General features: G+C 36.2%; 1 long non-coding RNA gene across 1 annotated transcript in view; it reads right to left on the bottom strand.

Annotated features, from left to right (window-relative positions):
• Positions 1 to 589: 589 nt before the first annotated feature.
• Positions 590 to 25,507, bottom strand: part of LOC149121934 (uncharacterized) — a 253,363-nt gene continuing 228,445 nt past the window's right edge. The window contains exons 2-3 of the long non-coding RNA XR_016221332.1: positions 5,829 to 5,886; positions 590 to 735 (exon numbers count right to left, since the gene is read on the bottom strand). This is a non-coding gene — a long non-coding RNA (uncharacterized LOC149121934). The remainder of the gene's footprint in view (positions 736 to 5,828; positions 5,887 to 25,507) is intronic.

Here is a 25,507-nt window from a genome sequence, read left to right as displayed (position 1 = left end):
AAAATACCCTGCAGTGTAAGCTAGGTCGACAGTAAAACATAGCACGTAACACTTCCAATAGTCTATGACGATGACTGTTATCATTTGGATTGCATGTGAATGTACAGAAAAACTCCACATCTATGTTTTGATGAAATAATGAATAAGCAGAAATATTTATGGACTGCTTCTTATATTCTACCCTGGATACATATTTACGCCCTGTATGAAAACAAAACAAATATTGCATAAGAAAATAAAGCTAGGAGGGGAAAGAACAGGCTGAATTTTAGCATAGTTATTGTGGTTATTAAACCCAAGCAACCACACGATTGGGATCCCTCATCTCTATTTCTAGTACATTCCAGTATTTTTCAAACAATATTTAGGGAAGAACAATTGCTCATTTTTTAAAAGAATCTCTCTTAAATCTACCACAGGTAGATGTTGTTATAAAATACAGTAATGTGGATCAGTAAAAAATGAAAAAAAAAATAAAAGCAATGAAACAGAAGCTCTTTGTTCTTCTTAGAATAGGCATAAAATTACTCTGGAAAATTGCTATAAAATTATATATAGTTATTCTCAATTTCTGCACTTACCTCTTCATGAATAGTAATAGTTTGTAGACTGACATCCATTTAAGGAACATGTATGAAGCTGCATTAATGTACAAGGTTACTTCAGAAAGTTTGTGGAGGAGGAGGTATATACATTGGAGCACATGGGTTAGAATTCTGGCTCTGGCTCCTTACTCTGGGAGGCAACAGAGAAGGCACAATTATTTCCATTCTTGCACGATTACTTTCATTGATGCCACTGCATGAGAAACATGATTGGGTTCCTGACTCCTAGCTTCAGCGTCAGCACAGCCTTAGTCCCTGTGGGCATTTGGAGAGGGAACCAGTGGATGAAGTTCTCTCTCTATGTACATATATAACTACCTTCATATAAATACATAATTTTAAACACTTCTTGGAGAAAGGGACTAAAAGTTAAGTTTACTTTGGTGTTGTGGTACCAATTCTGTCTGTTCCCTTTCTCGCTGATGTGATTTTACCAAGGATGATGTCAAACTTGAATGTCCTTTTCATATCACATCCTAAGAGATTTCTCCCTCCCATTGCTTCTGTTTTTCTTTGTACCTATCACTTTATTACCATCTTTACTCATTCAAGTGCCTTGAATGTTACGATCTGTCTCCCTCCAAAACTCTCTGTTCACCCTCTACCAGATACTTCCCTGGCACCCTGGTTCCCTACTCAATTGAACGTTATGCCCTTGAGTTCTTTGCAGCCTCTTAAGGAACTCAGAGACCTCCAAAAGCAGTCATACAGCAGGACAAAAATGATTCTTATGTGTTTCCAAAATATTGGTTAAAAAAACTTTAGTGTTAAGATTGAACAAGTAACCTTAACTTTCCCCATCTATCAGAGATACAATTTGGATAAAAAGAGAAAGTGACAGAAAGAAAACAGCCAACTACTTTTCGTAAATCATTGAGTTTTGTATTACTGTGTTTACCCTACATGTGGTTAGTGTTTCAGAATAAATACTGCAAATTCTCTGTTTGGTTCTATGTGCTTATATCAACATGTACATATGTTCCATATATGTGTGACATTTCCTACCTCTAGATAGTGCTGCCAATTTAATTTTAAAAATCCTGAAAAGGAAATCTATTCTAATTGTTTTTGAGATACACATTTAACCTAAATTAAATATTCTTATATTTATATATTCTTAGAATTTTCAAAAATATAGAATCTAACCCAAAAGTTTTTCAAGTATATTTAATGTTGATAAATTAATTTTGATAAATCTCTGACAAATGAGAATAGTTTAACACTGTTGCTTCAGTATAGTTATGATAGTTACACTGGGTTGTAGTTCTTAACTGTTAAACCAAGGTCAAGTAGAACAAGAGTTAATTAAATGATACTGAATAAACTAATAAAGAATTAATATGATTTTTATAACTTTTAGGGGAGAACATTATTGATTATTTAATGTTCCCTTTTGTGGAGATAAAAATGCCTTTTTTCTCTAAGCAATTGGTAAATTATGCATTTGTAAATAAAAGTGAGACATTTAGTTTTTCTCAAAAATTCAGAAAATCTTACTGAATATCCTCATTTTCATGGCAATATAGTTATTTGCATAAGTTCAATAAGAAGCTGACCTCTTCGTAACAGGAGAAAATTGGAAAATTTTATTACATTGAAATCACCAAGTATTTGGAATGTAATATTTCGTAATGATAATGCATTTAATCAGATATCACCAGAAAATTTTATAAAATTAAGTATGACTTTCTGAAGTGAACACTTAGAAAGCCTTATTATGAAAATCAGACTTGTACATGCATTTCCAGTCTATCCAGTGAGTAAATAAGATCACTTCCTGGCAGGCTCAGAAAACAGAATACTGGGGGAACCTCAAAAAGAAAGGAATTGACTCAAATCTATAGTCAGTGTAGGTGAAGCCTGGTGATGAGCCGTAGCTTTATCTTCCTACCCTTGAGAAATTCTTTAACATTAACTTGTTTATTTGTTTGAAAGGGCAACAGAGAGGGAAGGAGAGACAGTGAGAGAACTAGGCCAAACCCAGGAGCCAAGAAGTCCTTCCACATCTTTCACATGGGTGACAGGGGCCCAAATACTTGGGCCATATTCTGTTACCTTTCCAGACACCTTAACAAGAAGCTGGATTTGAAGTAGAACAGACAGGACTCAAACTAGCCTCTGATGTGGGATGTCACTGTCACAAGTAGTAGCTTAAGCCATTGTGCCAAAATACTAGTTCCTCCTTTAGACACTTGTAAAAATCTAACCTGAGATTCTTTAAGAAAAGCTCAAGGAAAGCAAACTTTAAAAATTCTATGTGGTCTGTAACTACTTTTGCTACGCTTTATAAATAATCAGTGAAAATCTAATCAGATCATATTTCCTTTGTAGTTGAAAATAATCTTTGCTATCTTTAATCAAAAAAGAGACTAATCATGTGGAGAAATATTAAGATTACAAAATATATGTGGCACATCTTTATAGTCCATTAGATTTAGATTTTTTTATTGTCTTTAAACTTTTTTTAAACCTCTTGGTATACTACATTTAAAATTTTTTTCTTTTTTTCTTTTTTTTTGACAGGCAGAGTGGACAGTGAGAGAGAGAGACAGAGAGAAAGGTCTTCCTTTTGCCGTTGGTTCACCCTCCAATGGCCTCCATGGCCGGCGCGCTGCGGCAGGCGCATTGCGCTGATCCAATGGCAGGAGCCAGATACTTATCCTGGTCTCCCGTGGGGTGCAGGGCCCAAGGACTCGGGCCATCCTCCACTGCACTCCCTGGCCATAGTAGAGAGCTGGCCTGGAAGAGGGGCAACCGGGACAGAATCCGGCGCCCCAATGGGGACTAGAACCCAGTGTGCCAGCGCCACAGGCGGAGGATTAGCCTATTGAGCCGCGGTGCTGGCCTTAAATTTTAATTATCATCTACCTGTATATTAAACTCAGTCCTTCCATCTTGCACATTTTGCCATCCTTTAAACACTTCTCATTGCCTTCAATATCTAGCTACTCCAAACTAACATTTACAACTGGGTCCATGTCCTCCTGACCTAGTGTCACTAAGGACTTAAGTTGATTACCCATATCTTTATTGGGACCCTGGGTCGTCTTGTGACCAAGCTTCATTTCAAGATCAAAAACTCCCTCGATATGAAAGCTGGATGACAATCTAAACTCAAGATTCATTATCACATTAGACTGGGCCAGCTTTGTGCCTGCAGCTGTGTGGGCAACTCGGGAAATTTAACAAACATCTGCATCTTCCATGTTCTACTTCAGAAATAACCATCACCATATTTCAGATATCTATATCACCAGACATTCCAATTTCAAAACAAGAAATCTATCAGATTGAATTGTCACTTCCCTCACGCTACCTCTTAAAGATACTTTGAACTTAACATCTAGTAATCTTGATGGACTGCCTTCCAGACTCAGAAATTAGGTTTATGGTTTGCTCTAAACATTAGTTATTGTTTTTCTTTGGTTTCCTAAAAATCCCACTCATTAAATGCCTTATGACTTGCACAACCCAGCTATAAACTCCTCTGCCAAGTCTAGACAGATGCGTTGTTCTTTGGTGAATAACAAGAAATGGACTTAGTTATTCAGAAGGAAGAACTTGGCTGAAACAAGAAGAGGAACTGACAAACCCTCTCTCCTTGGCCAAACATTAATCAGGCTCCTGAGCCCACTTCTCAAACTGGCCTTGACCTTGGCTCTTGTGCTGTCTTTGATCTGCTTTAACTGGTCTTGCATGGATCCTGCTAACTCAGTTTAGTGAGAATCCTCTTTCTTTAATATTTGGTGAAGTTTCCTCATCCCTCAGCTTTGATATATAAGTCTTTGGCCTGCATTTACAAAGAATTTTATTTGGTCAGGCTAACAAGAATCCTGTACCCTTAATGCCTCCTCTTAGTAATTTTCTACCCATTAACTCCATCACTCCACTTCTTGGCTATAAATCCTCAGTTGTCTTTATTATGTATAGTATTGAGCCTGATCTCTCTCCTATTCCAACACCCTTATAGTCTTGAATAAGATTTTCTTACCATTTTAACAAGTGTCAGAATATGTTTTTCTTTATCCAAGCTGGATCCTCTTTAACTAGAAAACTCAACAATCATACTTGCTAAGAAGAATTAAGAAATATAGAATGTATATATTTTAAGTAAACCACATAAGAGAACATTTAATAGCCACATAATCATTTCTCACTGACAATTGAGCACTATTTAATTGTTATAAGCCATACACATGGTGGTCAGTGAATATGTTTTAGGAATAAACTGTTCATGTTTGAATACTGGATCTTTCACTTATTAGCTCTAGGACTTTGAGAAATTAAAAAGCACTTCTAGCCTTTCATTTGTAAAATCTGATGATACATATACATCACAAGATTATTGTGTGTGTTAAACATAAATAGTTAATATGTGTAAAGTACTATAAAATTTCTTGGCACAGCCTAAAGTTTCAAGAAGTTTGTCATTTTTATTCCCATCATACTCCATCCTAGGAGGAGTTTTAGATATATGGAACAAATCTGATATTCCTCAAAGCTCATTTTGCTCTGCTTTTCTATAAAGAATTCTGTTGAATCCTAGATGGATTGTATTAATAACATGGTTAACCCAATTAGATTGAGTTAGAATGGAAAATCTTTTCTTGGAACAATCTTCCAGTACCCTATACTTGTTTGCTAGTACAAGAAACACATATTTTTTTTGGTCCTCATGATAACAAAATGATGAAGTTATTACGATAAACATTCCAGAAAGTATTTCAAGATACCTCCTCCCTCTTCTTACCATCCTTTAGCACCATTGATGAGTTCCTAGTTGTCCCAAAGATCACCAATGATGTTTCATCTTTCTACTGGACCCATTATTTCAGAGTTTGGTTTAAACATATCATATTCTAAACCCAATTCCTAGCTTTAATTAGTATAAACAAAGTTTTCCTTTTTTCAGTGAGTATTCAATGAGGAAAACCAAGTTTCCAAAAAGAAAGGTTGGTTCAAATCGCTATATTAACGTAATAGTCTCTTGAAACTCTCTTTAGTACGTTATAGCCTTTGATGACTTTAGTTTTCTGGCAGAGATGCAATTCACAAACTTCAAAATCCCCGTCAATTAAGGGTGAGAAGAAAGTCTGCCACGTAATCACCACTGCCCATGAAATAATTGAACTCACACAAACAACCATCCTTTAGGTATCTTTCTTTCCCTTGTGATAACAGTCATTTGAGTAGGAAAGTTCTAGAGGTCAAGAAGAAAATTACCTCTATTCACAGTGCTCCCAGGGAATTATCTGAGTTTCTACAGCAGATTCTTGCCACCCTGTTGAAGAAAAGGGAGGGGGACAGGAGTTTGCCAATGAGCTTGACAAAAGCATGACACACTCCATTGTTTCAGCGGCCAGAGTCCTCCCATCATGCCCCAGCAGGCAAAAAGGTCTTTGAACCATACTGAGCATGTTTTTGTGAACTGGGAATGAACCTGTCTTTTCCAAAGGATACATTGCCCCTGCTCTTACAAGATTTTTGATGAAGGAAAGAAATTTGTTTCACTTTTTAAATTTTCAATGTGACCAGTGCCAAAAGTTTATGTAGACAGTGACCTATATTACAGTCTGATCCATATTACAATACACAGATGCAATGTTTGCTCCTCCATTGAAGCACTGATAAACTTGGACCTTTTTCAGAATTATTTAAGACTTTTCTGTGTTCTCAGCTGACCACAATCTCCTACATGGCAGAAATCACTTTTTCTTTTTTGTATCATCCACACTTTCAAAACCTGATGCTTTGTAACCAGAGGCATTCAATAACCTTTAAAAAATGTATTCTGCTATTGTTTACTTCTAAAGCCAAAATTTTATGTTTATTTAAATGTGACTTCATATCTTTACATTCAAAAAGTAAGCTAGTTTGCCATTCTAATAACCGTAGATCTGAGAAGTTTCAGAGATGACTTTAACATAATTAAGGACAAGAAATAGTTGTTTCCTTGGTCAAAAATGCCAGCGTTTTGCAAATTATGTCACTAAACTTGCCATAGGAACATGATTTTATGTTCTGTTTTTCTGCGAGCAGTTTAAAGGAGGAAGAACGTTGTTCAGTTTCTATAATGAAACTTGGTAGAATTTGTCCTTAAAAGTCATGCTGGAATTGTTTTTAAGGTTTACATGACTGTAATTACCCTGGGGCTGAATATAGTTAATGCATTCTATAAAATAGAAAAAGGAAATAAAATTAGCTTCACCCTTCAAGTGATTACAACTTCTGACAATAGGGAAGCATGGAAGGCACTACTTTTAAAACCACATTCCTTTTTGGTTTGCTGAACCCAACAGTTCATTGGAAGGACTTCTGTTAAAAAAAAAAAAAAAAAGATGGAATTCTTCTGGTGGTTTTCTAATAAGCTAAAATTAAAGTATTAAAATAAACAGTTCAGTGGATTTTTAAATATTAGTAGAAGATAGTTGATAGATTTATTTTCTAATAATGTCTGTGATTTAAGATTTTACCCAAATGCAAAACCAATTAATTTTCTTTGGCTAAGGTTTTATGTATGTTATAGATGTACCATAAACCATCTACAATAAATCTTGTCATTTATGCTATAGCCAAACAATGTGACTGAAAACATAAACTATTTTGAGAAGACAGAGAGGCTACTAATATCCAATCTCTGCCTTGAGTAAGACAATTTTCACCAATCTGAGCAAGCCTGACCTTGGACTAATTTTTCTTATGCTATTGAAGCAGACAAAAAGTCACCAATATACCTTTGGAAACTAGAAAGGCTTGTTTCAGCCGGTGCTGTGGCTCAATAGTCCTCTGCCTGAGGCGCTGGCACACTGGGTTTTAGTCCCAGTTGGGGTGCTGGATTCTCTCCCAGTTGCTCCTCTTCCAGTCCAGCTCTCTGCTATGGCCCGGGAGTGCAGTGGAGGATGGCCCAAGTGCTTGGGCCCTGCACCCACATGGGAGACCAGGAGAAGCACCTGGCTCCTGGCTTCAGATCAGCACCGTGCATCGGCCGCAGCTGCCATTGGAGAGTGAACCAACAGTAAAGGAAGACCTTTCTCCCTGTCTCTCTCTCTCACTGTCCACACTGCCTGTCAAAAAAAATTTAATAAAATAAAATTTAAAAAAAAGAAAGGCTTGTTTCAATACCACGATGAGAAATCAAAATCTACAACACCAGTAGTGCATTAGAATGAACTAAGCCTACCTCAAAAATCTTGGAAATGTTCGAACAGGTTGGCAAAAGGGAAAATCATTACTGTAAAAATGACAAATGAGTATTTTTATTATATTTATGTGTATGTGCAGATAATAAGGAGGAATCTTCCTTCCCTAGAAAATGTTTACTTCATAAGCAATGAACTCGTGCCTTAAGCTCTTACTCATTCAGTAGTTTACAAAGGGTTAAAAATAAATTATGACAGTACCAACGGTCTTAAAATCTATTACTCAAGACAAATTAGACAAAATCTGTCATCCTCCAATGCACCCACTCCTGTAGAATAAGTGTATCCAAATTTTCTCTATTATATTTTATAAATATTTATTTTAAATAATATATTTAAATATATTTAGAATGTATTAAGCCTCAACTCTACCTCAGACACTATGTGAATTGAAGGAAATAAAATTATATTTCCTTCCTAGTCGCTCAGAATCTCATAGCACACACATGTAAGGAAAACAAATCATCACAGCAAGAGAAAACTTATAATGGAGGCTTACATAGGGGAGTGGTGGATTCCTAGCTGGAAATAAATGGAAGATTTCAATAGCAAGAAGGAACTATGGAATTAGAATAGAAGTTTAAAAATTTACACATTGAAAAATAGAGTAAAAAATGGTCCATGAAATGCAATGATTTAGCTCCCCAGCTCAAAAGTACCTACAACTCTCTATTTCCCTTAAGACAAGCTTCAAAGATTTTATTAATGAGGTCTTCACAGTCTTAATGATTTATGATGAAATGTTATTGCATGTTTCCCCCTACGTTTTCAGAATATCTATTTAAAGGTATTTATTATGTTTCCACCGTGAATACAGGCTCTGGGAATGCAGTTTATGAATCAAAGAGATGTACTTGCTGCCATGATGGGAATTAAAGTCTAGTGGGGGAGAAAGATATTAAGTAAATTAACAGTCAGAAAAAATTATGGTATATGGGGTGTATGATGAAATGAATAAAGGTAAGATTGTAGAAGAAGGTGAGATAGCAGAATAATGAAGTGGGAGTTGTTCCATGGTTGGAGATTGGTCTTACTAAAGACTTGACATTTAGGCAGGCATCTGAATTTCAAGAAGGAATTTGACTTCCCTAAAGCCTGGAATGACTTTTCTAGGTGTAAGAAACCATTAATGCAAATGTCCTAAGAAAGAAAGCAGTTTGTTATATCCAGAAACAGAATAATATCTGGTAAGGACGCAGAGAAGGGCTGGATGACACAAAACTTCATAGGTCCCTATTAAGAACCTGTATTTAAGTCAAAACACAAATCCAATGCAGAGTGCTCTCTTTTTCACCAGGGGCATTCACATATGTACTGCCTTCTGTCTTATCCATTTTCTTGCTTCCTTTTTCACATGGAAAATTATTGGTCACTAATCTGAGAAACTAGGTCTGAATTCACTTCTGTATCTTCAGGGCTGACATAGAAGGTGTATGATGATTACAGAAAATAATGGAAACATAGAGATCCTCTCTTTACTCAGTAAGGATTTGATACAGTGTGAATAATCTCCTAAATTTCAGTGAAAACACCACAAAAAATAAAATTAAGATCTTAAAGAAGAGAATGAACCCTTAAGTTTTGAGGAAGAGTACTATACTTCAACCCACTGTAGAATATATAAAGTGTTGTACATCTAATTCTTTAAGTTTTTCTCTAAGACTTTTACCATCTACATTTTGTTCTGTATTTGTCACATCCCCTATAAAATACATATATAAAATTTATATTATATTTTATAATATATTCAAATATATTTAAAACACACACAAAATATATATTATGCAAATATCATACAACTAAATATATATATAAAAATTTATATATCAATAAAAATAAGCAGTTTCAGTTTAGCTCACCAGATATATTAAAGGAAAACATCTTGTTGCAAATGAACAGGTTTCGTTGTTTTTGACTGCTGTACGAAACCCGGTCATTTGCAACAAGATGGAGGAATTTGGAAAACATCATGCTGAGTGAATTAAGCCAGTCCCAAAGGGACAAATACCATATGTTCTCCCTGATCGGCGACAACTAACTGAGCACCAAAGGGGAAACTCGTTGAAGTGAAATGGAAACAGTGACTTGATCAGCTCTTGTCCTGACGGTTGATGTACAATGTAATACTTTATCCATTTTAGTATTTTTTTTTTTTGTTCTAGTACCATTGGTTGAACTCTGTAATTAACACACAATTATTCTTAGGTGTTTAAATTTTAACTGAAAAGTGATCCCTGTTAGGAATTTGGAAAACATTATGCTGAGTGAAATAAGCCAATCCAAAGGGACAAATACCATATGTTCTCCCTGATCGGTGACAACTAACTGAGCACCAAAAAGGAAACCTGTTAAAATGAAATGAACACTATGAGAAATGGTGACTTGATCAGCCCTCACCCTGACTGTTGATGAGCAACTTAATATGTTATCCCTCTTAGTATTTTTTTTGTTTGTTCTACTTAATACTTTTGGTTGAATACTGTAATCAATACACAATTCTTCTTAAGTGCTGAAACTTAACTGAAAAGTGATCACTGTTAAATATAAGAGTAGGAAAAAGAGAGGGAAGAGATGTGCAATTCGGGACATGTTCAAACTGACTTACCTCAAACGGTAGAGTTAGAAACATACCAGGAGATTCCAATTCAATCCCATCAAGGTGGCATGTACCAATGCCATCTCACTAGTCCCAGTGATCAATTTCTGTTCATAATTCATCATAATGATAGGACTAAGAACCAAAGGGATCATATAAACAAGAATAGTGTCTGCAAATACTAGCTGATAGAATCAAAAAGGGAGAGAATGATCAAACATGGGAAGTGAGATACACAGCAGACCCATAGAATGGCAGATGTCCTAAACAGCACTCTGGCCTCAGAATCAGCCCTTAAGGCATGCGGATCCAGCTGAAAAGCCCATGAGAGTATTTCAGGCATGGAAAGCCAAGACACTCTGGGGTGGGGGGGGGGAACTAAATGAAAGATCTCTGCGAGTGAGATCCCAGTGAAAAGAATGGGTCATCAAAGAAGGAGGTACCTTTCTCTCAAGGGAGGAGAGAACTTCTACTTTGACCATGGCCTTGTCTAAATATGATCAGAGTCAGTGAACTCAGGGGGCTTCCATAGCCTTGGCAGCTCATGACAAGAGCCTAGGGTGATTACTGATGCCATAAACAAGAGTGTCAATTTGTTAAGTCAACAACAGGAGTCACTGTGCACTTACTCCTCATGTAGGATCTCTGTCCTTAGTGTGCTGTACATTGTGATTTAATGCTATAACTAGTACTCAAACAGTATTTTTCACTTTATGTTTCTGTGTGGGAGCAAACTGTTGAAAACTTTACTTAATGTATGCTCAACTGATCTTCTGTATATAAAGAGAATCAAAAATGAATCTTGATGTGAATGGAAGGGGAGAGGGAGTGGGAAAGGGGAGGGTTGCGGGTGGGAGGGATGTTATTGGGGGGAAGCCATTGTAATCCATAAGCTGTACTTTGGAAATTTATATTCATTAAATAAAAGTTAAAAAAAGGAAAACATCAAGAAAGATACCGGTAGAATGAACATTCAGAATGTCCCTATGTAAAGACAATTGTCTTTTAATTTTCAATGGACCCGTTGATATATAGAGTGTTTTCTATTGGCTTTAGGCTGCCAGAGCTTTCTAATAATGCTGTCATGGAACTTACTGGCAATGGGAACATGTTGATCTCACCTGTCATTGTCAAGGATATGCTTCATACACTAAAAAGGAATGTTTCAACTATAAAGAGGGCCTTTTTACAGAGTCAGATTCCAGTGACAATTGGTGAGCAGAAGTATCATCTGTTGTTAATGCAGATATCTACAGTTGTGCAAATGAGAAAAATGAACAAATTGCCATGCGTAATGACTTACTATAAGGAACATTTTAATAAGGGTATCATTTTAATTGGTGATTCTCAGCACTGATATATTACTTTGTGAAAGCTATTTGGTGCAAAGTTAATTCAGACAAAAACTTTATTTTTACAGGAATCTAGTCAAATTGACTTGATGTTAGCTAATGGTTTAATAACAAGCAGTAAAGAAAGGCTTTAGGGAAAAAATGCAAATCTCCCTCTTCTTTGCTTTGTGGTAGCTATGTAGCAGAAAAGAGACATACAAATAAAATATATAATTCAATCTTAGCAAGCTGGGTGTGGGAAGGGGAAGTCTACATGATTTATTTAGTCATAAGAATGTAATTTTAGGGGGATGGCACCATGGCGCAGTAGGTTAATCTTGTGCCTGTGGCACCAGCATCCCATATGGGCACCAGTTCTAGTCCTGGCTGCTCCTCTTCCAATCCTGCTCTCTGCTATGGCCTGGGAAAGCAGTAGAAGATGGCCCAAGTGCTTGGGATCCTGCACCCACATGGGAGACTGGGAAGAAGCACCTGGCTCCTGGTTTCGGATCGGTGTAGTTCCAGCCGTTGTGGCCATCTGGAGAGTGAACCAACGGGAGGAAGACCTTTCTCTCTGTCTCTCCCTCTCACTGTCTGTAACTCTACCTCTCAAATAAATAAAATCTTTAGAAAAAAAAATAATTTTAGGTACCTAGTATTTATTCATTGTTCTATATGATAAACACTTACAAATATTAATTTGACTTATCTATTTAATAATTATTTTAACATTTTAATTAGTCACATTGAAGATAGTCTTATATTCTTAAAAATGAGACGATGGACCTCTTTACAGAATTCAACACCCAAAAGTAACACTAAGATAATATACAAATTCTACACTTCACTTTTTTCAGGGGATTTTAGGGACTCTTTCTAAAAATAGATTCCTCTAATGTATTATTCTTCTTTTCTTTGTAGTAATTAATTCCTAGTGGTAATTTTAATTTTTAAATTCTTTAAGCAGTGAAAATTTTAATAAACAATTTATGGTACCACAAGGTAATTAATTTTCTGTAATGTAAAATATGCACTAAGAAATACTTATCAATTGAATAAAAGAATATTGTAATACTTGGGAATTAATAGAGAGGGAACTGAGCCGGCGCCGTGGCTCAATAGGCTAATCCTCCACCTTGCGGCGCCGGCACACCGGGTTCTAGTCCCGGTCGGGGCGCCGGATTCTGTCCCGGTTGCCCCTCTTCCAGGCCAGCTCTCTGCTATGGCCAGGGAGTGCAGTGGAGGATGGCCCAGGTGCTTGGGCCCTGCACCCCATGGGAGACCAGGAAAAGCACCTGGATCCTGGATCCTGGCTCCTGCCATCGGATCAGTGCGGTGCGCCGGCTGCAGCGGCGGCCATTGGAGGGTGAAACAACGGCAAAGGAAGACCTTTCTCTCTCTGTCTCTCTCTCTGTCCACTCTGCCTGTCAAAAATAAAAAAAAAATAATAAAAAAAAAATAGAGAGGGAACTGGCAAACTTTTTCTATAGAGACAGATAGAATTTTAGGTATGTAGGCCAAAAATTCTCCATTCCATTTATTTAACATGGCAGTTCTAATTTAAAAAAAAAATCATAGATAATACAGGAATAAAGGAGTTGTATCTGTTTTTGATAAAATTTTATTTATAAAATAAAATCTTAACTGAATTTGGTCTATGAGCCATAGTTTGCTAACCTTTACTATAGAGCATAAAAGGCAGTTGATGTTAAATGTGCTTTAAAAGGAGCAACAGTAGTCACTGTGCACTTGCTCCCCAGGTAGAACCTCTGTCCCTATTGAATTGTAATATGAGAATCGACTGCAAATTCTCTCCTCAAACTGTACTCTATATGTTGTATGTGGCCATGGATGCAAATTGTTGAAGTCTATGATTAGCAGAGTTGGTCCTCTGTCTATAAAGTCATACTAAAAATGATCCATAATGAAGAAGGAGATGGGAAAGGGAATGGGAGGTGGGATGGAAGCTGGGGGTGGGAGGTATGGGAGAAAGAACCACTGTATTCCTAAAGTTGTAGCTATATAAAAATGCATTTATTAAATAAAAATTTAAAAAAAGAAAGTCAAAGCATAATAAGGTAGATCTTCGGAAGAAAGCAAATATACTCAATTTCAAAGTAAATATTTTAAGAATCAAACTGTCACACCCAATAAAAATAATAAAAACTGTTCTGCTTGGCAAAAAAAACATGCTTTAAAACACTTATATTATTACATGGAAATGATCAGCATTTACTCAAGTTTCAGAAAGGGCCAAAAATAATAGAAATATGCATATATTTTATATATGTATGTAGATACAAGTATGCATGTATGTATGTATACCTATGTAGTAATTATTAATTATGGCTCTTTGTAGAGCTTTAATTGAAATATAATGTAATTAATATATAACATATATAAGTAAATGTATTTAGTTAATACATAATTGAATTGCTTATGCACACTTTCTGCTTGAATAATTATGTATTAATACATTTTTGTGTGCTTACATACATACATGTATTGATAAGACAGATGTCAAATAAATTTGCATTGCTTTGGAAGCATTTATATTAAGCCTAAGAGAAATCAAGGTTTCAAAATAATTAATAGCGTAGATTGTTTTTATGCACAATAGCTAAAGGTACAGTCAAATTCTATATTCTACTTCTTCAGTCTTTCAAGTCTATTCATTGTTCTCTATCCTCACAACTAGTGATGTCACCAACATCACCTCTTTTGTTGACCACTTGACCTAACATATCCTAAAGCCAGTTCTCCACTGCGTCCTTCAGCTATCCATTCAATTGTCAGAAGTTCTATGATAAATGGAAAGTCTAATCACGGCTCTTTTTTGTCTTTTCTAAAGCTTTTAAAGTTTCTGTCTAGGTTTAGAATAAAGTCTGAAGCTAATGTGGTCTATAGAGTCCTGGCTTACAGTTGTCCGCACACTTCAAAAATTGCTACTTGGTTTTCTTTCAGTTCATATAGTCTTTGTAGCTTAAGGACATTTGCATATACTATTCACTTTGCTTGGAATTTTCAGGTTAATCATTGTGTCTTCCCCAGGTTCCATGAGGGCAGCTAATGAATAGATGGGGTCTTTTAAAAGTTTGTGGAAAATGCAATCAAAAGATAAAATATTTGGGTGCAAATATATATATATATATATATATATATATAGTCCCGGTGATCAATTTCTGTTCACAATTGATCATAATGATAGGACTAAGAGCCAAAGGGAGCACATAAACAAGACTAGTGTCTGCAAATACTAGCTGATAGAATCAAAAAGGGAGAGAATGATCCAACATGGGAAGCGAGAATCACAGCAGACCCATAGAATGGCAGATGTCCCGAACAGCACTCTGGCCTCAGATCAGCCCTTAAGGCACGCGGATCTGGCCGAAAAGCCCATGAGACTATTACAGGCATGGAAAGCCAAAACACTCTGGAAAAAAAAAAAAAAAAACCTACATGAAAGATCTCTGCGAGTGAGATCCCAGTGAAAACAACAGGTCATCAAAGAAGGAAGTACGTTTCTCTGAAGGGAGGAGAGAATTTCCACTTTGACTATGTCCTTGTCTAAATATGATCAGAGTCAGTGAATTCAAAAGGCTTCCATAGCCTTGGCAGCTCATGACAAGAGCCTAGGGTGATTACTGATGCCATAAACAAGAGTGTCAATTTGTTAAGTCAACAACAGGAGTCACTGTGCACTTACTCCTCATGTAGGATCTTTGTCCTTAATGTGCTGTACATTGAGATTAATGCTATAACGAGTACTCAAACAGTATATTTCACTTTGTGTTTCTATGTGGGTGCAAACTGTTGAAATCTTTACTTAATGTATGCTAAACTGATCTTCTGTATATAAAGATAATTGAAAATGAATCTTGATGTGAATGGAAGGGGAGAGGGAGTGGGAAAGGGGAGGGTTGCGGGTGGGAGGGATGTTATTGGGGGGAAGCCATTGTAATCCATAAGGTGTACTTTGGAAATTTATATTCATTAAATAAAAGTTAAAAAAAAAAAAAAAACTACAAATACTGTGAAACTGAAAGAATAGACAAAAATATGCAATAAATAATCAAAATAAAAAAAAAACAAATGTGATGAATAAACTGGGGATTTTCAGGAAAAAAAAGGATTTTAAATTCATGCATAGTTTTTTTACATTTTGCAATTTTTATGAATTTCTGGAAGATTCCCTATATTTCAGCCCCCATATTTAACATACAGTGTATGGCTTATATAAGAGTAGTTCAATAAATATATGGAAAGTATAAATGGATGGATGGATGGATGGATGGATGGAAAAAGGATGGGAGGGATTGAGGAATCCTAAAAGCTATAAAAAGGGCATCTGTTGAGAATATGTAATGCTTGAGTGATGAAAATGTGTTAAAAGCGTTCATATTACTTTTATTTTTAGAATAATAATGGTTGACTTGTATGTTCTTATTTAATTCCTGTCTACAACTTTCTAAATAAAACTTTGCAAGAACCCTTTCTACTCTCCATGCCCATGTAGTATTTCAGTCACCTTTCATTAAACACAATTTTTTTTCCAGCTCTGTAAGATTAATTATCATATAGAAGCTTTCATTCCGCTTAAACCTCTCCTATTCTGAGACCCAAGCCGTGAGTTAAAAATGATGGAGAACTGGAACCATTCCCAGGTCTAAGACCGAACCTGCTGACAACTTCTGGTTATAAACTATTTAGAGGAGCAAAGCTGCTAGCTCAATTTGTCTTGTAGAAGTTCTAAGACAGCTTCCTCATGCTTACTTTCTTTCTGATATGTTCAGCAACTACATCTCTTTTGCTGAGCTGTCGGAGACGTGACTTCCCAGCTGTTGAAACAGCTGTCATGTTCATCCTCGAGGGATCACAGCAATTGCTAAAGTTTTGTTTCGTATTTTTTTTCCTTCTGGATAGAATTTGCAAAGTGTTTTAAACTTTGTCCTGTGAGAGCTGATCTTCAGCATTCAATGTTGTTGCAAAATCTTCCATCTGTGAGTTGTCCAAGTGGAGGGTAAGGTAGAGACTCATAAATTAACTCAAGATAGAACTTTAGGGGAGAAGATTATTTCTAGATTTAGTGAACTGAAGGGCATCTTCATTCCAAACTTCGGTTACATGGCCCAGTAGTTAAAGAAGGACCATCAGAAAAAATATGAAAGTAATGGAACTACACCAGCACTTAACCAGGGGCTGAATGTTTCTCCAAATCTCTATGAATGTCAGAATATATACAATATTTTAATATGTTAATTTCAGTGTTCCTCTTTAGGGATTGAAGCCTATTCAATAATGTATAGAAGCTTATGTTTAAAACTATATTTTTGTAATTGTAAGAGGTAAAGAAAGCCAATTCAAAGATTTCTGTGTATAATTGTATGCAGGATCTATTTTTTTGTAAGAAACAAAAACAATTCAACAAAACACAAAATTTTACAAATAAGGAAACAGGCCGAAACAGCAATTGTTAAAAACTTGCCCAGTATTACCGATATTATTATTGCAACTTGCACCAGCATTCAGATACCCTGACTTGTGTTCATATGTAGTTTCCATTATATCACACAGATACTTATATATTTTTTAGAGCAAACAGAAGTTTATCTGTCAGTCTCCAAATAAACATCTTGGTTTAGTTAAGATGTATGGTGATTTATTTTTTTAACTGTGCTCTAAAATATGCATCTCTAAATTTCATGCAAATAAGACTTTTCCCTTTTGTTTTAAGAAACTGAATAAAATTCGCACATCAACTTATACTAATTAGGTGCATTTGACGTGAAAAAGAATAGACGCTTTCAAGGATTAAAAAAATAAGAAAACAAATTTCATATTTAACAAACACTTGCACAAACTTTTCAGAAGGAAGAGTTTTAATGATAAACTTGCATGGACATTTTATAAAATAAAAATCCTGGCAATATGTTCTTCCATTAATATTTTATCATCACATGTAGTTTTACCCACACTTCCCTTCTGCATTCCACAAATTAAGACAGGTTACTTAACAATTAAGTCCAGAGAAGTTCCCAAAGCCCCAACTCTATTACACGTACATTTCACTAATAGAGTACCTAAAAGGTAACCTATAAGAGTGAAACTGATATTTTAAGGTCCTATGATTTTTGAACAGCACTTGTCTTGACTGTTGAGAAAGTATTTTTCTTTATTTCGTACTACCGTTGAACTCATTACTTAGTGTAGGATTAATGTTAATGAGTATAAATTTAACTGAAAATAGATGCTTTTTCAAAAATAAGTATGGGAATAGTGGAGAGAGGACGAATTGTGGGACTGTGGGCAGGCAGGAGGGCCGGGTTGGGAAGAATCACTATGTTCCTAAATTTGTATCTAAGAAATGCATGCAGCTTGTATACCTCAAATAAAATTTTTTAACAAAGACATAGTAATGAACATGTATGTCAGTAGATTTCATCTCCATACAGAGAAAGGGTTTAATATAAGAGAAAATGATGGGTATGATCCCTACTGTTAGCAATCATGATAATAATAATACAAGTACTACCACTAATAGGAGCTACACTTTTTATACTTTTGTTGTAATCAGAAAGAAGCTTCAAAACACTTATTTGTTATGTGGATCTTGTCTGGGGGAGCAACTGAAGAGGTTTCTTGACCTAAAGGATGAAGTAGTTTATATCATGTCACATAATCATACAGATACCGGTTTGAATTCTGAGCCAATGGAAGTCATCAAAATACAGGAAATCAGTCCACAGGACAAGAACTGAGCCCCAGAGGACATTCAACGTTGTATACTGAGCAAACCTGGAAGAAACTCCTGGCTCCTGGCTCCAGATAGGCTCAGCTCTGGCCGTTGCAGCCATTTGGGAGTGAACCAGCAGATGGAAGACCTTTCTCTCTGTCTCTCCCTCTCTCTCTAATAAACAAACAAAAATCTTAAAAAAAATATACTGTCACATTCTCAGTTTTCTGTCTCTTAACCTTGTTTAGTAACAATGCTAATCACTTTGGCATAACGGAGGCAAATGGATTTCTTCTCATAAATTTCTCGTATTCAGAAGCATTTCTTATTTGTGGAGGCAAGCCAATCTCACATACCTGCTGTGTGCTTCCAATATGTCTGAAGCATCACAGAAAACCTTAAAACTGAGAAGACTACATGTACATCAAGATATACATGCAAATGGCTACTGCATCATTTATTGTTTCTTTTAATATTTGCGGCCAAAGCTGAAAGCAATAATTGTGGTCAATATACCAACACGTGCCAGCAGTTGGTGTAACTGAGAAAAATGGGGCCATTCCGTGAGAAGGTACTTCCATAGTATAAAATGTCTTCCAACTGTAGAATGACAAAATGGCCTCAGAGAAGAGCACTACACTATAGGTTTCACTTCCTGACAGTAGTGATGAAAGAAATAGCATATTGATTTTTGTTTTTTTTTTCCCCTTTTTTTTGGGTACCTTAAAAAAGTAGGAGTTTACTAGTATAGATCTAGAAAAATAAAGTGAGCTATAAATCTGTTACAACACTTAAAATGAAGAGGTTTCAGATAAAATTTTAAGGGAAAAAAAAAAAGAGCTAGTACACTTAATTGAGGGATTTAACCTTGTTAAGACCCTATTCTGAAGTGGTCTCTGTGTGACCTCTATTTCTCTTTCTCTCTCTCTCTCTCTCTCTCTCTCTCTCTCTCTCTCTCTCTTTCTGTATGTATCTCCACACACACACACACACACACATATGTATTACATATCCATAATTCTACAAAAGCATGAGCTAAAAATTACTTTCTCAAAGACCTAACAGGGCATTTTACCTGATGAGTTTCTATAAGCAATGTGTATTTCAGAGTTGGTATTGGTAGGTGACCTTGGAGACACTGTAGATAATAAATAAATGCATTTAATTTTACAACCTGAAAGGAATTTAGATAACCATCATTTATGGAGTTCATATGATAAGCAGGCATTTTATTTGGATTATCTTATTTTATCCTCACATCAACCCCCAGTAGGGACTATACTTATCACTGCTTTAAAGAAGAGGGAAAATGAGGTTTAGAGGTTAAGTGATTACCAGGGAAAAAGATCCATCCCTATTTTCTGGAGTTGAACTTCATATATATGTTCAAAAATTTGCAGCTAGAAACTTCGTGTCTGGCTATCATTTACTCTAACCCCATTCTTTCCTCAATGGAAATAAGCAGAGGTTTTGAGAAATTGAGTTTCTAGGTGAAGGTTAAATATCAAGTCTATCACAAAGGTAGCCCTCTAAATCATTTCAGTATTATTAAAATAGTCCTCCCTAATCCACAGTTTTGCATATCTTGATTTCATTTACCCACAATCCAAAAATATGCAAAGAAAACTACAATAAATAATTCATATACGTAAACTTCCTGGTCACCCTGAGTAGTATGGTGAAACATATTGCAACCTTGCTCTACTCAGCCTGCAATATGAATCATCTATTTCCAGTGTATCTGTGCTATATAAGTTACATGCCTGTGAGTTACATACTAACATTCTTGGTTATCAGATCTACCATTGCAGCATCTCAGGGCTTGTGTTTGAGAAACCCATTCATGGTAACCTAATGCTACTTCACAATACCTACATCACTTTGCTTCACGTCACATCCTCATATAGGCAGTGTGTCACTTTACATCACCACAAGAGAGAGATCACGTTCAGATAACTTTTATTACAAAGTGTTATTATAACTGATTACTATTATTGTTCATCTTTTTGGTGACCAATTTATAAATTAAACTTTACCATGGGTATATATGTATAGGAAATAAAAACTGTATATAAAGGTTTTGGTACTTTCTGTGTTTTGCTGCCACCCACATGGGAGACCTGAATGGTCCTGGCTTCTGGCTTCAACGTGGCCCAAACTTCACCACTGTGGATGCTTAAGGCATGAACCAGCAGATAGGAGTTCTCTCTCTCTCTTTCAACTACATAATTTATCTTATCTTACTGTTCAGGACTAAATGACAAGACTCACATTAACTCTGAAGATCTGGAAAGATTAAGAACTCATCAGGTACTAGATCATAATGGCAGTGATGGCAATTATGATAGTAATGGCAATGACAGTAGTGATAAAATGGTATGTCCTTCAATAACAAGGCTTATAAACTGGCTTCTATGCTATTAAGTAAAACACCATTTAAAAAATTTATTTATTTATTTGAAAGTCAGAGTTACAGCAAGAGACAGACAGAGATGGAGATCTTCCATCTGCTGATTCACTCTACAAATGGCCACATCCACCAGGTCTGTATCAGTATACAGCCAGGAGCATAGAACTCCACAGGGGTCACCCACATGAGTAGTAGGAGCCCAGATATTCAAGCCATCTCCCACTGCTTTCCCAGGTGCATTAGCAGGGCAATAGATAGGATTTGAGCCTGCTCTCATATGAGAAGTTAGCTTTGCAGACTGTGGCTTAAGCTGCTGCATCACAATGCTGGCCCCAACACAACACGGATTTGTTCCTAATGTGCATACCATCTTTAACAATGACGTGCCATAGAGACTAAATAGAGAAACTTATTGATGAAGATGGATTATTGAATTCACGCTTATACCTGGAAAAGTCAGAAGTCATAAGACAAATACAACCAGTTTCCTCCTCTCTCATTCTTCCCTCCCTTCATCTCCCATTGTGCCCATCCTTACCCTTTCCTTTTCCACTCATCTCTTCTTTTTTCTCTCTCCTAAGGAATCTGATTTAAATGGATGATTTCCCTAGCCAGATGGAAAAAATGGCTTTATAAGCAAACAAAATTGCATATAAGATATGATGCCTCTTTGGAAAAAAATACTTGCTTATTTAACATGTATAAACTATGTAATTATAGATGTATTTATATGTATGAATATATGTATGCTTTTATAAAAATGTCTAACATATGGATTATTGGAATTACTGGCATGCATTACTTCTAGCATAATTGAGGAGAATTTTTAAGTCAATAAAATCATAGCTCAAGAATTATAAGAAACATAGAGTGAATATTGTAGTTCAATGGTTAAAAACCTGCTTGGGATACTTGAAGTACCTAGGTTTGAGACCCACTCTGCTTCCAATCCAGCTTCCTGCTAATGTGCACCCTGGGACACAGCAGATGATGACTCAAATACTTGGGTCTCTGACACTCAAGTAGGAGACCTGGGTGGAGTTTCTGGTTTCTGGTTTTAGCCTGGCCCAGCCCTGGCTGTTACGAACATTTGGGAAATCAGCCAGTAATGGAAGATTCTCATGCATTCATTCTCTCTCTCTCTCTCTCTCTCGTCATTCTTGCTCTCACTCCCCCTCAACCCCTTCAAATAACTATAGCTAAATTCTTAAAACTTTTTAAAAGGAAAACATAATCCATTAGAATGTTAACAATGGCAAATTCTGTGTGGTAAGGATAAAGGTAGTATTAATTCTTTATCAGCTACATTTTCCCAATATCGTAATTGAACATGTGCTAGATTTTGTGTTTAAAGATTATTAAAACTATATATATATACTGGGGCCGGCACTGTGGCATAGTGGGTAAAGCTCCCGCCTGCAGTGCTGGCATCCCACATGGGCACTGGTTCAGGACCTGGCTGCTCCACTTCTGATCCAGCTGTCTACTATGACCTGGGAAAGCAATAGAGGATGTCCTAAATCCTTGGGCCCATGCATTCACGTGGGAGATCTAGAAGAAGCTCCTGGCTCCTGGCTTCGGATCGGCACAGTTCTGGCCATTGTGGCCAACTGGGGAGTGAATGAGTGGATGGAAGACCTCTCTCTTTCTCCCTCTCCCTCTCTCTCTCTCTCTCTCCTCTTTCTGTGTAACTCTTTCAAATAAATAAATAAATCTTTTTTAAAAACTATATATAAAAACTCTCTAATAATTAGAGCCTTCTGCCTACTATTTATTAATCTGATTTAAGGGCTCAATCAGATTTTCCTGAGAGCGAGCTCCACTCTCATACTTCAGAAGTTTATAAATTGTTTGATATTGAATAAATTATTTAATTTATGCCTCATTTTGACCCTAATGGATAATGAAAGATACATATTTGCCTTGCAGGTATAACATGAATATTGAAGGGAGAAATATTCATGTAGTTCCTATATCTATGTGTGGTACTGAATCAACCCCAAACCAATATCACTGTCCCCTAATTCAACATTTTCTTTTCTTTCCATCAATATCTGTAGAAAAAAGAAGATGGAGTACTGCTGGTCAACAAATTGCCGATAAGCCTACCTTCCTTCAAGTTCCCATTTCATTTCTGCACTTCCATCCCATTGAAATCTACTGAGTTCTCAAAGGATCATGATCATTAGGATGGCATCACATACTCAGTGTACTATAGTCCAGCTTAACAAACCGGTATGAATGTCATCAAAAGGAAAAAACTAGCGAGTAGAACTATGATCCTGAGACAAAGAATCATTGCAGACTGCTTGTTTGCAGGCTTAAATACAGTACAACTTGTCTGCATAGAGTGGTCTCAATGCACACTTGTTCTCATCAGTACCTTCTCAAATGATGTGGCTTTGAATGGAATTGCCTTGGATTAAAGAAAAAATACACTTCCATTTACTGTGCATTTCAATCTCCTGCTCCTTACTCACAGTCTTTGTCACGTAGACTCTTCAACTTCTTGTCAAATGACAAGCCAAAAACAGCAGGGTAAACTTTCAAGAGATACTTGGATCTAACTCTTCAGGGTGTAAATCCTGAAATTTAGTGATTGTTTATCGCCTGGCAGTGTGTGCAAGTATCTGTCTGATCCGAGAGGATACACGATGGATCACAAACTCCTTGCTACCAAGGATGGTATTATAAATCAGAAACAGCAGTAACTGCTTTGCTGGACCAAAAGTAAAGCAGATATTTTTCACATGGTTGTTGGGGCTATGGTCAGAGGGTTTGGCATATTATAGACATTTGATAGATGTGTACTTTAATAATTATTAAATAAATAATATTAAATTTTCATATAGATTTCTGTTTCCTGAATAGTAGAAAAAAGTATCACTAGCCTGCCTGCTGCGTTGAATGTCTGAGCTTGTTTTTTTAAAATTCATAATTTCTGTCTGTGTGCTAGGGAGGCTGGGTATGTGGGCATTGCAGAGAAATGATTAAAAGGAATATAGCACAGAGTCACAATGAACAAAAATCAGAGTTAAATAATCATTTTAAGAAACTAGGCATTATAATCTTCTATATATTATAGATCAGGATTTTAGTTTTTATTATTATTTCATTTAGTCTTTCCAGCCCACTTGTCCCACATTACTAATTTTTTCAGATGACAGAATAGTTTTGCTATTGCTATTTCTAAAGTCCTACAAAATTTAGTGCCTTAAAACTACAGTCCCTTTATTATTCATTTCATATTTTATTATTGATAAGGATGACTTTTCTTGTCTGTAATCTCACCTGGGAAGGCTTGAAGCCTATGGTAACTTGAGGATAGGAGTTTGGCATCACTGGGGATCTCCTTAATTCTTACACAGGCTCTACAGCAGAAGAGACTTAATTACCAAGGCACATACTTTCAATGTTGTTTGGGCTTAGGTATCCAATTACAAATGGTCCAGACACCAAGGCAGAAACTATCACAGTTTATGATAAAGTCTACTTCTGCAATACTCTACTTTTTCCCAGTTTTATTGAGGTATGATTAATAAAAATTATATAGATTCAAGCTATACAAAGTGATATACCTATCCATGTTGTAATAATGACCACAACCAAATTTAATCAACATCACCCATGAACAAGAAAGAAATGCTGCCACATAAGACAACTAGAATGAACCTGGGGGATATTATGCTAAGTGAAATCTGCCATTTGCTATTGATTGACATCACAAGCCACTCAGATTCAAAAGGAAGGTGCATAGACTTTGCCACTTGCTGGGAAGAAGTTCAAAGGATGTGGGTGGTATTGGACTTATAGATTGAGGAATCTGACAAAATTCAAATCTGGAATTGCCACCACTTCTTTCAATCCAAAACACAGACCTCTAAGTCTCTGATTCCAAAAGCAAACTAAGATTTTCAAGGGGGAAATTCATCAAGATCTGTCTCAGCAACAAATAGAAAATACTGGGGGCAATTTAATTTACATTTAAAGGGAGGGTCAGCATGTAAGATTAACTATTTCCCTTAAAACTTCTTTTTTACCATGGTACATCTTCAAAAAAACCTCAAAGGAGGGGAAAAAGCAATGCTGGTACATTGCAAAACAGTCTGCCTGGATTTTAACAAATGTCAAGCTAGTGAAGTCTGAACTAATCAAGCTGAATGCAGCAATGATTGTGTGGTCCTAGCGAGAGGAAGGAGAATGGTTATTCCCAACTCTGTTTTGCTTTAGAGGAAGAGGCTGTGGCTCTCAAGGGACTAGCTAAAAGATTGTGCATGTGCACATACAAATCCTCAATGCAGTGTTGATCGGGAATGCTCGTGTGTCATGTTCTGGAAGTCTCCCAATAATGAACTGCATAGTAGACCACTGTTCTCAGAGCCCACTGACAGGAGAATCTACAGAGCTTGTACATCATTTCAACTGGTTTAAGAGACCATCCTGCCCAGGGTTCAGCAAACTCTTTATATAAGGGGCAGACAGTAAGTAATTTGGACTTAATGGACCATTCACTTCTGTTGCAACTATATAACTCTGCTATGGTCATATAAAAATGGTCACAGGCAGTATATAAACAAACAGGCATGACTGTATTTAAAACAACTTTATTTACAAAGATTGGCAACTGGCCAGG

This window comes from Oryctolagus cuniculus, chromosome 15 (genome assembly GCF_051225735.1).
Source record: "Oryctolagus cuniculus isolate XC-2025 breed Fujian yellow rabbit chromosome 15, ASM5122573v1, whole genome shotgun sequence".
Taxonomy (NCBI): domain Eukaryota; kingdom Metazoa; phylum Chordata; class Mammalia; order Lagomorpha; family Leporidae; genus Oryctolagus; species Oryctolagus cuniculus.
This window is presented reverse-complemented; position numbering and strand designations above follow the sequence as displayed.